The sequence below is a fragment of the Palaemon carinicauda genome, chromosome 29, assembly GCF_036898095.1.
Source record: "Palaemon carinicauda isolate YSFRI2023 chromosome 29, ASM3689809v2, whole genome shotgun sequence".
In the NCBI taxonomy this organism is placed as follows: Eukaryota; Metazoa; Arthropoda; class Malacostraca; order Decapoda; family Palaemonidae; genus Palaemon; species Palaemon carinicauda.
Window position 1 is genome coordinate 95,756,752 of NC_090753.1, and position 12,500 is coordinate 95,769,251.

At 41.2% G+C, this 12,500-nt stretch overlaps 1 protein-coding gene across 1 annotated transcript in view; it reads left to right on the forward strand.

Annotated features, from left to right (window-relative positions):
- LOC137622736 (transmembrane protein 245-like) overlaps positions 1–12,500 on the forward strand; it is a 63,067-nt gene that overhangs the window by 41,173 nt on the left and 9,394 nt on the right. The gene's annotated exons all lie outside the window — the stretch shown is intronic.

Here is a 12,500-nt window from a genome sequence, read left to right on the forward strand (position 1 = left end):
AATATTGAACATGATGACATAAGCCTCTTTTTATATTTTATATATGAAAGATCTATTTTGATGTTGTTGCTGTTCTTGAAATATTCTATCCTAATTGTGTATTAGTTCTCTTGTTTATTTATTTTCACTTTTCCTTTCCCCACAGGGCTATTTTTTCCTGTTGGAGCCCTTGAAAAGCATCCTGCTTTTCCAATTAGGGTTGTAGCATAGCTAATAATAATAACAATGATACTACTACTACTACTACTACTACTACTACTACTAATACTACTACTACTACTAATAATAATAATAATGATAATGATAACAAAATAATGATAATAATAATAATAATAATAATAAAATAATAATAATAATTATAATAATAATAATAATAATAATAATAATAATAATAATAATAAAAATGCCTATTTTTAGGTCAGATAAAAGTAAGACAATAAAACGATCAAACAAGAAAAGCACTTAGGAAGAGGTGGCCAACCGGGTGGTACTTAAAAAAGATACCACCTATGATTCCGGAGATAAAGAGAGAGTCGAAACCACAATTCCTGGCCATAAGGACGTTTAATAGGGAAATAAACTTTATCTTTTCAATCTTACTTTAACACTTCCATTACGGCGTTCTTGTGTCATATACCTGTCAAATATTTAGCGGGTGTTTATAAATTTAGTGGTCTTTTAATATCGCCAATGTTATTATCCGCCGATTTTGAATTTCTGTTTTTTTTTTCCAGTTACAACTTTAGATGTCTCAATTAAGGAAATTTTTTTCAATTATTTTTTAGGAACTACGATTCAAATATATAATGGAAAATGCACAAGCTTACAAATACAATATATATATATATATATATATATATATATATATATATATATATATATATATATATATATATATATATATATATAAAACATATATATATATGGTTGTATATGTACATATATATATATATATATTATATATATATATATATATATTATATATATATATATATGTATGTACATAACACACATATATAAGTATGTATATATACTATTTTTTGGGCTCAGGCCATGTCGTCCTGATGGAAGTTCCTTTAAGTGTAGCTTCCTAGGGTATATTTGAATGCAGTGATATTCCCAGAGAATTTTACCTTGAGGTCTCCAGAATTCTAACGCCTGGCACGAATATCCCTAAACTTTTCCTTTAAGGGATATCGCATAATATCAGAGGACGTATTCTTGACACGCCACATAGCTCTCTTCACCCCTAATGGCGTTTACGCTTCGAGGGGGAAAAGTGGTAAGAAAACGAAAGGGGAGCCATTATAAGGTACCTCTCCTCCATTACTGTTTGAGTCTCTAGATGACGTCATATCCGTCCGCCATCTTTATTCCTTTCATAGTAGCGCCATTGCTCGGTGATTTTCCTGTGCTCTCTCGTTATTTTGGAAGTTTTTTTGATTAATCATGCTTTCTCCAGCCTCATCTGCCTCTGGAAAGTTGAGTATTGATCTTTACATTGTATAAATGTAAGCTCTTGCCTTATTTTGATATGAATTATAGTTAAATTAACGTTGCAAGAGCTGTTGCCTAAGCCGGAGGCGTCATGGGCACTGTCGTTCGTAACGCATGAGTCATTTAGTTAGCCAGAACGACCTTCCCGGTTTTAATAGCTTAAATATCTTTAGCTATTTAGCCTTCATTGCTAGGAATTCTTTATATTATGCCGATAGTATTGATATCAGCTTCGGCGATTTAGGTAACAACCGTGTTTACGCTAGGCTTCCTAGCCTAGGCGTTCAGTTTTAGTATTTTCATGCATGATATAATAGATTTTCCTAGTGTTATAATTTTAATGAAGCCTTAGGCGTATTTTATACATGTAAGATAAATTGATAGCTAAAATTTTCCTCTTCCAAGATAATATACGAGAAAGTTTCGGTGATTTAGGTAAACGATTCTCACTGCCACTAGGCTACTAGCCTAGTGGCTTTAGTATACTTTCAAACATGTTCCCCGATTGCCCTTATGTGTCGTTTTTATTGATACAGACAGAGATAGATATCTTCTAATCCATTAATAAAACGACACTTATCTCCTATGGAGATTTAAGGGCAATCTCTTCTACACTCTGAGTTAGCCTAGGCTATAACCCTAGTCTATCGTTCCTTGAGCTGTAATTCAAGCATGATTAGGCTAGGGTTTTATGTTCTTTCCCTGTAACTGCAGAGGCAGGTTTTTGGGTTTTGGTTAGAACCTCAGAGTATTTAGTCTGTTGCCGGTGGCTGGCTAACAGGGTGAATAGCATTCCCCTGCTGGACTAGGCTACCGGCATAGGAGGCTAGACCTCTCTAGACCACACTTGAAGGCTTTATATATGATATCTTCTCCCTGTGGTCTAGCTGACTAGTCCTGTGCTGGCAGACCCTAGGCTGAAGAATAGAATTCTTCTACTGCCTAGGCGACTCTGGTACTAGAACTCTGTTCCTCTACTGTTTAGGGGTGGCAGCGAGGGTGCTGCCGGCCCCTTTGCTGTATTAGTTGACCCTAGGCTTGAGAATATAATTCTCCTGCCACCTGGGTTGGCTTTAATACTGGAACAGAGTTCGTTAGGTGAGGTAGGACTGGCAACCTGCTGGCTCCTCCCACACTCAATAGGACCCTCACCCCTCCCCATTCTGTCCTTTAGTGATGGCCTAGCTATCACAAACTCTTGGCCATCGTCCTACAATCGAGCCGATTGCCGGCAGGTTGTGGGAATGGCTCGGGTTTCTGTCCATGTCGTACAGTCACTCAACTCTCCCTTACGGACATAGTGCTCCGGGGGAGTTGGGCCGGCGGTGCCGGCTGCCAGCAGAAGATCCCTTATCTGTAGAGTGTTTTTCAGTCCTCTCTTGGACTGCCATTCATAAACTGTGCCGGCAGAGACTGGTAATAGTTGTGGATGGTTGGAAGCCTGAATGACACTTTCTCCCCTTCCTTTTGAACACTCATTCTGGAAGAAGGTTGAAAGGCAGAGCTCTTACACCATCCTTCTATCTATGCTTTCTCTCTCTCTCTATTAGCTGGTACCACTGGGTTCTACCCTGCCGGCAGCTCTAGCTAGCTGCCGGCAACTAGCACGCTGCCGACAGCCGGCAAGCTGCCGACAGCCGGAGAGGTTGCCGACCGCTGTGTATAAACACCTGTTGCTGGCTGGCATGGAATGCTGACAGCCGGCGATCAGCCGGCGGCCGGCGAATTGCCGGCCTATACTACAGTCAACTATACATTGACTGAACTGTACCCTGGTGCTACCCTGCCGGCATATGCCGGCTGGAACTACAGTATATGATTATAAACAACGGCAACAACAACTTCCCGCAACCGCGGTGCCCCAGGTGGTAGCACAACCTCCTACTACCTACCAGTTGGTACCCCAGCAGTTGGCGACATAGTCACCAGCCTTTACTCCAGCCTTTGAGAGGCTGTCTACTACCTTTCGGCCGAAAGCCAGAGGAACATTTAGAGGTTCTTCTAGACGCCCCTCAAAAGGCAGAGGCAATAGAGGAGGACGCGGTCAAGGAGGCAAGTCCTCCGGTCAGCAGCAAAAGTGAGATGCTTCAGGTAGGAGGAAGACTCTACTTATTTCGGGATCGCTGGACCTTTGATCCCTGGGCCCAAAGCCTAATCAAGAACGGACTGGGGTGGAGCTGGAATGTAGCTCCACCATCTTTCCCTCAATTCTTCCAACACTCCACCCCCGTTCTGGAAGAATACATTCGAGAACTCCTGCGCAAAGAGTGATAAAGAGGGCAAAGTCCATCAAATTCCAAGGAAGGCTGTTTTGTGTTTCCAAGAAGGACTCAGACAAACTCAGAGTCATTTTGGACTTGTCGCCACTCAACAAGTTCATAGTAAATTACAAGTTCAGGATGTTAACCCTTCAACATATAAGGACCCTATTGCCCAAGAAGGAATACACAGTCTCAATAGACATGGCAGATGCCTATTGGCATATCCTAATCAATCGTCAAATTTCCTCCTACCTAGGATTCAGGCTTCAGAAGAAACAATATGTCTTCAGAGCCATGCCCTTCGGGCTAAACATAGCCCCAAGGATCTTCACGAAGCTTGCAAACGCAGTCGTTCATCAACTACGCCTAAAGGGTGTTCAGGTAATGGGTTACCTGGACGATTGGCTGGTGTGGGCAGCATCCGAGACGGAGTACATGCAAGCTTCCAAAGAAGTGATCCAGTTCCTGGAACATCTGGGATTCAAGATCAATGTCAAAAAGTCTCGACTTTCTCCAGCTCAGAAGTTTCAATGGCTTGGAATTCACTGGAACTTACAGTCACGCCGCCTCTCCATTCCATCAAAGAAGAGGGGAGAGATAGCGGGATCTGCCAAGAGACTTCTGAAATCCGATCGGATATCAAGACACCAACAGGAGAGAGTGCTGGACTCCCTTCAGTTTGCATCAGTGACAGACCCGGTGCTAAGAGCACAATTAAAAGATGCAACAGGAGTCTGGAAAAGATACGCATCAAACGCTCGAAGAGCTCTAAGAAGACCAATACCGACTCGTCTACGATCACTTCTCAAGATGTGGTCAGAGGCCAAGCACCTGAGGAAATCGGTGCTTTTACAACCACCTCCACCTTCAGTCATCATCCACACAGACGCATCAAAGGAAGGATGGGGAGGCCACTCTCACCAACGGAAAGTCCATGGGACTTGGTCCTCTCTGTTCAAGACCTTCCTCATCAATATTCTGGAAGCCATGGCAGTTTTCCTTACACTGAAGAAACTGGCTCCTCGCAGCTCGACCCACATATGACTAGTTCTGGACAGCGAGGTGATAGTGAGATGTCTGAATGGACAAGGCTCGAGATCGCCCCAAATCAACCAAGTGATGTTGGCCATCTTCCGTTTGGCGGAAAAGAAGAGATGGCACTTATCAGCAGTTCACCTCCAAGGGTTCCGCAATGTGACGGCGGACGCTCTATCCAGGTTCAAGCCGATAGAGTCAGAATGGTCCCTAGACGCAGGATCGTTCTCCTTCATCTTCCATCAAGTCCCAGAACTGCAAATCGACCTCTTCGCAAAGAGCGACAACAAGAAACTACCTCGTTACGTGGCCCCATACGAGGACCCTCTAGCAGAAGCAGTGGACGCGATGTCCCTCGATTGGAATAGATGGTCCAGGATTTACCTGTTCCCTCCACCCAATCTTCTACTGAAAGTCATCAACAAACTGAAATCCTTTCAAGGAACAGCAGCTATAGTGGCCCACAAGTGGCTGAACAGCATCTGGTTCCCGCTAGTATTGGAACTGCGGTTGAGACTGGTTCCGTTGCCGTACCCAGTTCTGACACAACAAGTGCAGAAGTCGACTGTCTTCGCTTCATCACAGAAAACCCGGAACCTTCATCTCAAGATTTTCTCTCCTTAGCAGTTAAGAAAAGATTCGGGATTTCGAGAGACAGTATAAACTTCTTAGAAGAATATAAGTCTAAATCTACCATAAGACAATATGAGTCGTCTTGGAAGAAATGGGTTGCATTTGTCAAGGCAAAGAATCCAAAAGAAATCTCAACAGATTTCTGTTTATCCTTCTTTATTTCCATGAACAAAGTTTAGCAGCCAACACGATATCAACGTGTAAATCTCCCTTGACTAAACCCTTGCTGTACGCCTTCCAAGTAGACTTCTCTAACAAAATCTTTAACAAGATTCCTAAGGCCTGTGCTAGAATCAGACCCGCAGCAACCCCGAGGCATCTCATGATCCTTGGATAAAGTTCTTCACTTTGCATCAACACTGAACAATGAGAACTGCTCTCTGAAAGATTTGACCCAAAACGTTATATTCCTATTTGCACTAGCCTCAGGGGCCAGAGTTAGTGAAATAGTGGCCCTGTCTAGAGATGAGGGCCATATTCAGTTCACAGAAAGGGGAGAATTGAATCTTTTCCCTGATCCAACGTTTCTCGCTAAGGACGAGCTACCCACCAAAAGGTGGGGTCCCTGGAGAATCTGCACTCTGAAGGAAGATGTCTCTCTGTCCAGTTGAGGGCCTAAAGGTCTATCTTCCTAGAACTTCAGACTTTAGGGGAGGACAGCTCTTTAAAGGAGAAACATCAGGTTCAAATTTGTCTCTAAAACAACTAAGGGCGAAGATCACCTACTTCATTCGCAGAGCGGATCCCGATGGTACACCCGCAGGTCACGATCCGAGAAAAATTGCTTCGTCTCTGAATTTTTTCCAATATATGGATTTCGAACGTCTTCGCTCGTATACTGGATGGAAGTCATCCAGAGTGTTTTTCAAACACTATGCGAAGCAGGTACAAGAGATCAAGAGGTTTGTGGTGGCGGCAGGTAGTGTACTAAAACCTGTCGCTTAATACTGCGAGGAACAGTGAATCTATTGGGACTGTTATGTGCAGGGTGTGCGTGCTGACTTCTGACAGTACAAGATGTTAAGTGGCATGTCATAATGGTGACATTACAGACTGTTCCAAATAATACAGGTGAAAGAAGCATAAAGAATAGCACGTGTGCCGTATGTCCTTTACTCCTTTACACAAGTGTGAACAGACAGTAATGACAGAAATTTAGAATAGAAAATTTCTGAATTTTCATTTTAGTGGAAAATAGTGGTTTCTTTTCAGATGAAACAAGTATTTCTGGCATTACCAGTATATTTATGCTTAATTTATATCACAAACATTTTATATTATTCGATAAAATGTAGACTGATTTACATATTTTATTGATTGTCAATAAAATACCATTTGAAATTTGCGTCTTATTCGCCCCAAATTCAGATAAATAAAAATGTGTAGAGCATTATTATGATCACCCTTTTATTTTGCATATTAATGAAAGAATAACTGTAGAAATTGTTCCTATAGTTAACAAACCTTCTTTATGTGTATACATACCTAGTTCCTATACAGATAGATACTGTCTGTCTTTGCTTACAACTCACCCACGATGCCTTTGATGGGATGCTGACTTATACAAACGATTGTTTTTACATGGATACAAACTTGTCTGTCTTTGCATACAGTTAGCTCTGTATACCCAGGGGAGGCGTCAGTTACTCATACATGCATTTGTTCGTTTTCGAATACAAACTCTTATTGGGAAGGTATACGATGAGACTGGTATACCTTTTTGGTTGCTAGGATATTCATATGAAATAAGCAATCCTCGAGATTTTTTCCAGAGTCTGGCATGATTCTTCCTTGTAGGGGGCAGGAAGCACTAACATGGTTCATGATTAGAAGAAATGATGTATAACGGTAACATCATATGTCTCTAGGTCTCAGTGACCAAGAAAATTCTGTCTTGAGGTTAAGGCACAAATAGTAAATCCACAGATACATTAATGCTCTGGTAAACTTCCATCAGGACGACATGGCTTGAGCCCAAAATACGGATTTTGAGCGAAGAGGAAAATCTATTTTTTGGGTGAGATAGCCATGTCGTCCTGATGGACCCGTCCTCCTTTTATCAAAAAAGGACTGAAAGGATCCCTCCCGAAAGTACTGTATCTGTAGCACCTCGCTAACGCTACAAGGAATAAAGATGGCGGACGGATATGACGTCATATAGAGACTCAAACAGTAATGGAGGAGAGGCACCTTATAACGGCTCCCCTTTCGTTTTCTTTCCACTTTTCCCCCTCGAAGCGTAAACGCTATTCGGGGTAAATATAGCTATGTGGCATATCAAGAATACGTCCTCTGACATTATGCGATATCCCTAAAAGGAAAAGTTAGGGATATTCGCGCCAGGAGTTAGAATTCTGGAGACTTTAAGGTAAAATTCTCTGGGAATATCACTGTAGTCAAATATACCCTGGAAAGCTACACTTAAAGGAACTTCCATCAGGACGACATGGCTATCTCACCCAAAAATAGATTTTTCGCTTCGCTCAAAATCCGTTATATATGGTCATATAAACATATACATTTATTTATCTATCTACCTATATATGAGCAAAGTATACACACACACATATATATATATATGTATATATATGTATATATATATAAATATATAGATATATATACATATATATATATATATATATATATATATATATATATATATATATATATATATATATATATATACATAAAAAGTACAAAGAAGACGAAAGAGAATATCTAATTATAAAGAGAACCGAGAAATGTCCCCCTCCTCTCTCTACCTGTGGATCACAGAGTAACAGCATTATTGCCATGACACGAAGTCCCAGATTTAATTAGATCCAGACAAATCTCCTCTTGGAGATGAAGATGCAGATGACTTTATATTCCTGGAGGTTAAAAGAGTTCCTATGTAAGGGACTTCATGAATCCTTCTTTTGAAAACCCTTCTTTCTGTTGCATATGGAAATATAGTCTTTCTATTTGGCACTGGATTAGTTCATGTTGTTTTCATGTTGTGTTTGGATGTATGTATGTATGGATGTATGTATGTATGTATCTATGTAAGTATGTATGTATGTATGTACAGTATGTATGTAAGTATATATGTATGAATGTATGCATGTATGTAAGTATGTATGTATGTATGTATGTATGCCTGTATGTATGTATGTATGTATGTATGCATGTATGTAAGTATATATGTATGAATGTATGCATGTATGTATGTATTTATGTACAGTATATATGCAAGTATGAATGTATGTACAGTGATACCTCGGTAGTCGAACGACTCTATACTCGAACAATTCGGAGTTCGACCAAAATTTTCGAGAAATTTTTGCTGCGGTGCTCGACCAAAAATTCGGTACTCGACCAGCCGAACACGTGACGACCGCATGGGCTTTGTGATGATCGCGCCATCTCGGCCACTCTCGCTTGTTCGGGAAGCATCAGTTCTCTCGAGAGCGTCACTCAGACAACGCGCGATCAGCATTCGTTGTGATTTAGTGATTTTCAGTGCTTTTAATTGCTTTTTTAGCTTTCATAATGAGTCCCAAGAAAGTAATGAGTGTTAAGGGGAAGGAGAAGAGGAAAACAGTGCGAACAACGATCGAGTTGAAGAAGGAAATTATAGCGAAATATGAGAATGGTGTACGAGTGTCCGATTTAGCGGTAGAATACGGAATGGCGAAGTCGACCATTTCTACGTTTTTAAAGCATAAAGAAATGATTAAGAAGGCGAATGTTGCAACGGGAGTTACGGCGGTAACTAAGCAAAGGCCACAAGTGATTGAGGAGATGGAAAAGTTGCTTTTAATATTTATTAAAGAAAAACAGTTGGCCGGGGAAAGTGTTAGTGAAGCGTTCATTTGTGAAAAAGCGTTGCATATCTATGAAGAATTAGTGAAGAAAAGTCCGAGTACCAGTGAAAGTGATTCATTTACATTTAAAGCGAGCAGGGGTTGGTTTGAAAAGTTTCGTAATAGAACAGGTATTCATCGTGTTACTAGGCATGGGGAGGCAGCTAGTTCGGATCAAATTGCAGCCGATAAATACGTGGGGGAATTCGATCGGTACATAAATGAACAAAATTTGATCGCACAACAAGTCTTTAATTGTGATGAGACTGGGTTATTTTGGAAGAAAATGCCAGCCAATACGTACATTACCAAGGACGAGACGAAGATGCCAGGTCACAAGCCAATGAAAGATAGGCTAACATTGTTGCTGTGTGCAAATGCAAGTGGCGATTGCAAGATCAAACCCTTGTTAGTGTACCACTCGGACAACCCCCGGGTGTTCAAACGAAATAATATTTGTAAAAGTGCACTACCAGTTATGTGGCGCTCGAACACTAAATCTTGGGTCACAAGACAATTCTTTACTGAGTGGATAAACGAAGTGTTTGCCCCCCAGGTTAAGGCTTACCTCATTGAAAAGAGCTTGCCAATGAAATGTCTTCTGGTTATGGACAATGCTCCTGCACATCCTCCAGGTCTCGAGGATGACTTGAAAGAAGAATACAGCTTTATCAAAATCAAATTCTTGCCCCCCAATACTACTCCCATACTCCAGCCCATGGACCAACAGGTCATTTCAAACTTCAAAAAACTCTATACCAAGGCCCTTTTCAGAAAGTGTTTTGAAGTGACCAGTGACACGAAGTTGACCCTAAAGGAATTCTGGAAGGAACACTTCAGCATCCTCAACTCTGTTAACATGATTGACCAAGCTTGGCGAGGTGTGACCTATAGGACATTGAACTCTGCCTGGCGTAAGCTGTGGCCATCATGTGTCACAGAGAGGGAGTTTGAAGGTTTCCAACCAGAGGCGGGTCCAAGCACTGCTACCCCTGTAATTTCTGATGACACTGATGTCGTTGAGGAAATTGTTGTCATGGGCAGGAGTTTGGGGCTTGAGGTCGACAAGGATGATATTGATGAGCTTGTAGAAAGCCATTCTACCGAGTTGACTGTGGAGGAATTGTTGCACCTGCAACAACAACAGCAGCAGGATCTGATTGTGGAGCAGGAATCTTCAGAAGAGGATGAGGTAAGGGAGGATGTTCCAAGTTCTCTCATCAATGAAATTTGTTCCAAGTGGGCAGATGTGCAGGCTTTTGCTGAAAAATACCACCCAGAAATTGCAGTAGCAAACCGGGCAGTGCATATGTTTAATGATAGTGTCATGTATCATTTTCGAAGAATACTGCAGAGGAGGAAGAAACAATTAACAATAGACCAGTTTTTCACAAAAGAAAAGAAAGCTGCTACATCAAAGCCTGTTTCTCCTCCAAAGAAGAGACAAAGAAGAGAAGAAACCCCTGAAATAGATCTGCCCACCCTTTCATTGGAGAGAGAAACAACTCCTGAAGGAGAACTACCCCGCCACATCATGGAAGGGGACTCTCCTTCCAAGCAGTAACCTCCCCCTTCCATCCTCTCCACATCCATCCCTGTATGCCATCGAACCGCTGCTCAAAGGTATGTTCACTACAGTACAGAAAATGGTTTAAAATTGTTTTATTTTAGTACAGTAAATGGTTTAAAATTGTTTTATAGGATTTTCTGACCAATTTCATACACATTTAGATAATTATTGTTGTTTAGGTACACGTTTTATTAATATTTTGGGCCTGTTCGAGTGCTTGGGAACGGAATAGAATATATACCATTATTTCTTATGGGGAAAAAAAATTCGGTACTCGAACAAATCGGAGGTCGAACACGGATCTCGAACGGATTATGGTCGAGTACCAAATTCTTGCCCCCCAATACTACTCCCATACTCCAGCCCATGGACCAACAGGTCATTTCAAACTTCAAAAAACTCTATACCAAGGCCCTTTTCAGAAAGTGTTTTGAAGTGACCAGTGACACGAAGTTGACCCTAAAGGAATTCTGGAAGGAACACTTCAGCATCCTCAACTCTGTTAACATGATTGACCAAGCTTGGCGAGGTGTGACCTATAGGACATTGAACTCTGCCTGGCGTAAGCTGTGGCCATCATGTGTCACAGAGAGGGAGTTTGAAGGTTTCCAACCAGAGGCGGGTCCAAGCACTGCTACCCCTGTAATTTCTGATGACACTGATGTCGTTGAGGAAATTGTTGTCATGGGCAGGAGTTTGGGGCTTGAGGTCGACAAGGATGATATTGATGAGCTTGTAGAAAGCCATTCTACCGAGTTGACTGTGGAGGAATTGTTGCACCTGCAACAACAACAGCAGCAGGATCTGATTGTGGAGCAGGAATCTTCAGAAGAGGATGAGGTAAGGGAGGATGTTCCAAGTTCTCTCATCAATGAAATTTGTTCCAAGTGGGCAGATGTGCAGGCTTTTGCTGAAAAATACCACCCAGAAATTGCAGTAGCAAACCGGGCAGTGCATATGTTTAATGATAGTGTCATGTATCATTTTCGAAGAATACTGCAGAGGAGGAAGAAACAATTAACAATAGACCAGTTTTTCACAAAAGAAAAGAAAGCTGCTACATCAAAGCCTGTTTCTCCTCCAAAGAAGAGACAAAGAAGAGAAGAAACCCCTGAAATAGATCTGCCCACCCTTTCATTGGAGAGAGAAACAACTCCTGAAGGAGAACTACCCCGCCACATCATGGAAGGGGACTCTCCTTCCAAGCAGTAACCTCCCCCTTCCATCCTCTCCACATCCATCCCTGTATGCCATCGAACCGCTGCTCAAAGGTATGTTCACTACAGTACAGAAAATGGTTTAAAATTGTTTTATTTTAGTACAGTAAATGGTTTAAAATTGTTTTATAGGATTTTCTGACCAATTTCATACACATTTAGATAATTATTGTTGTTTAGGTACACGTTTTATTAATATTTTGGGCCTGTTCGAGTGCTTGGGAACGGAATAGAATATATACCATTATTTCTTATGGGGAAAAAAAATTCGGTACTCGAACAAATCGGAGGTCGAACACGGATCTCGAACGGATTATGGTCGAGTACCGAGGTATCACTGTATGTATGTATGTATGCAAGTAAGTATGTATGTGTGAAATATGTATGTATGTATGTAAGTTTGTATGTATGTATGCAAGTATGTAGGTATGTATGTATGTAT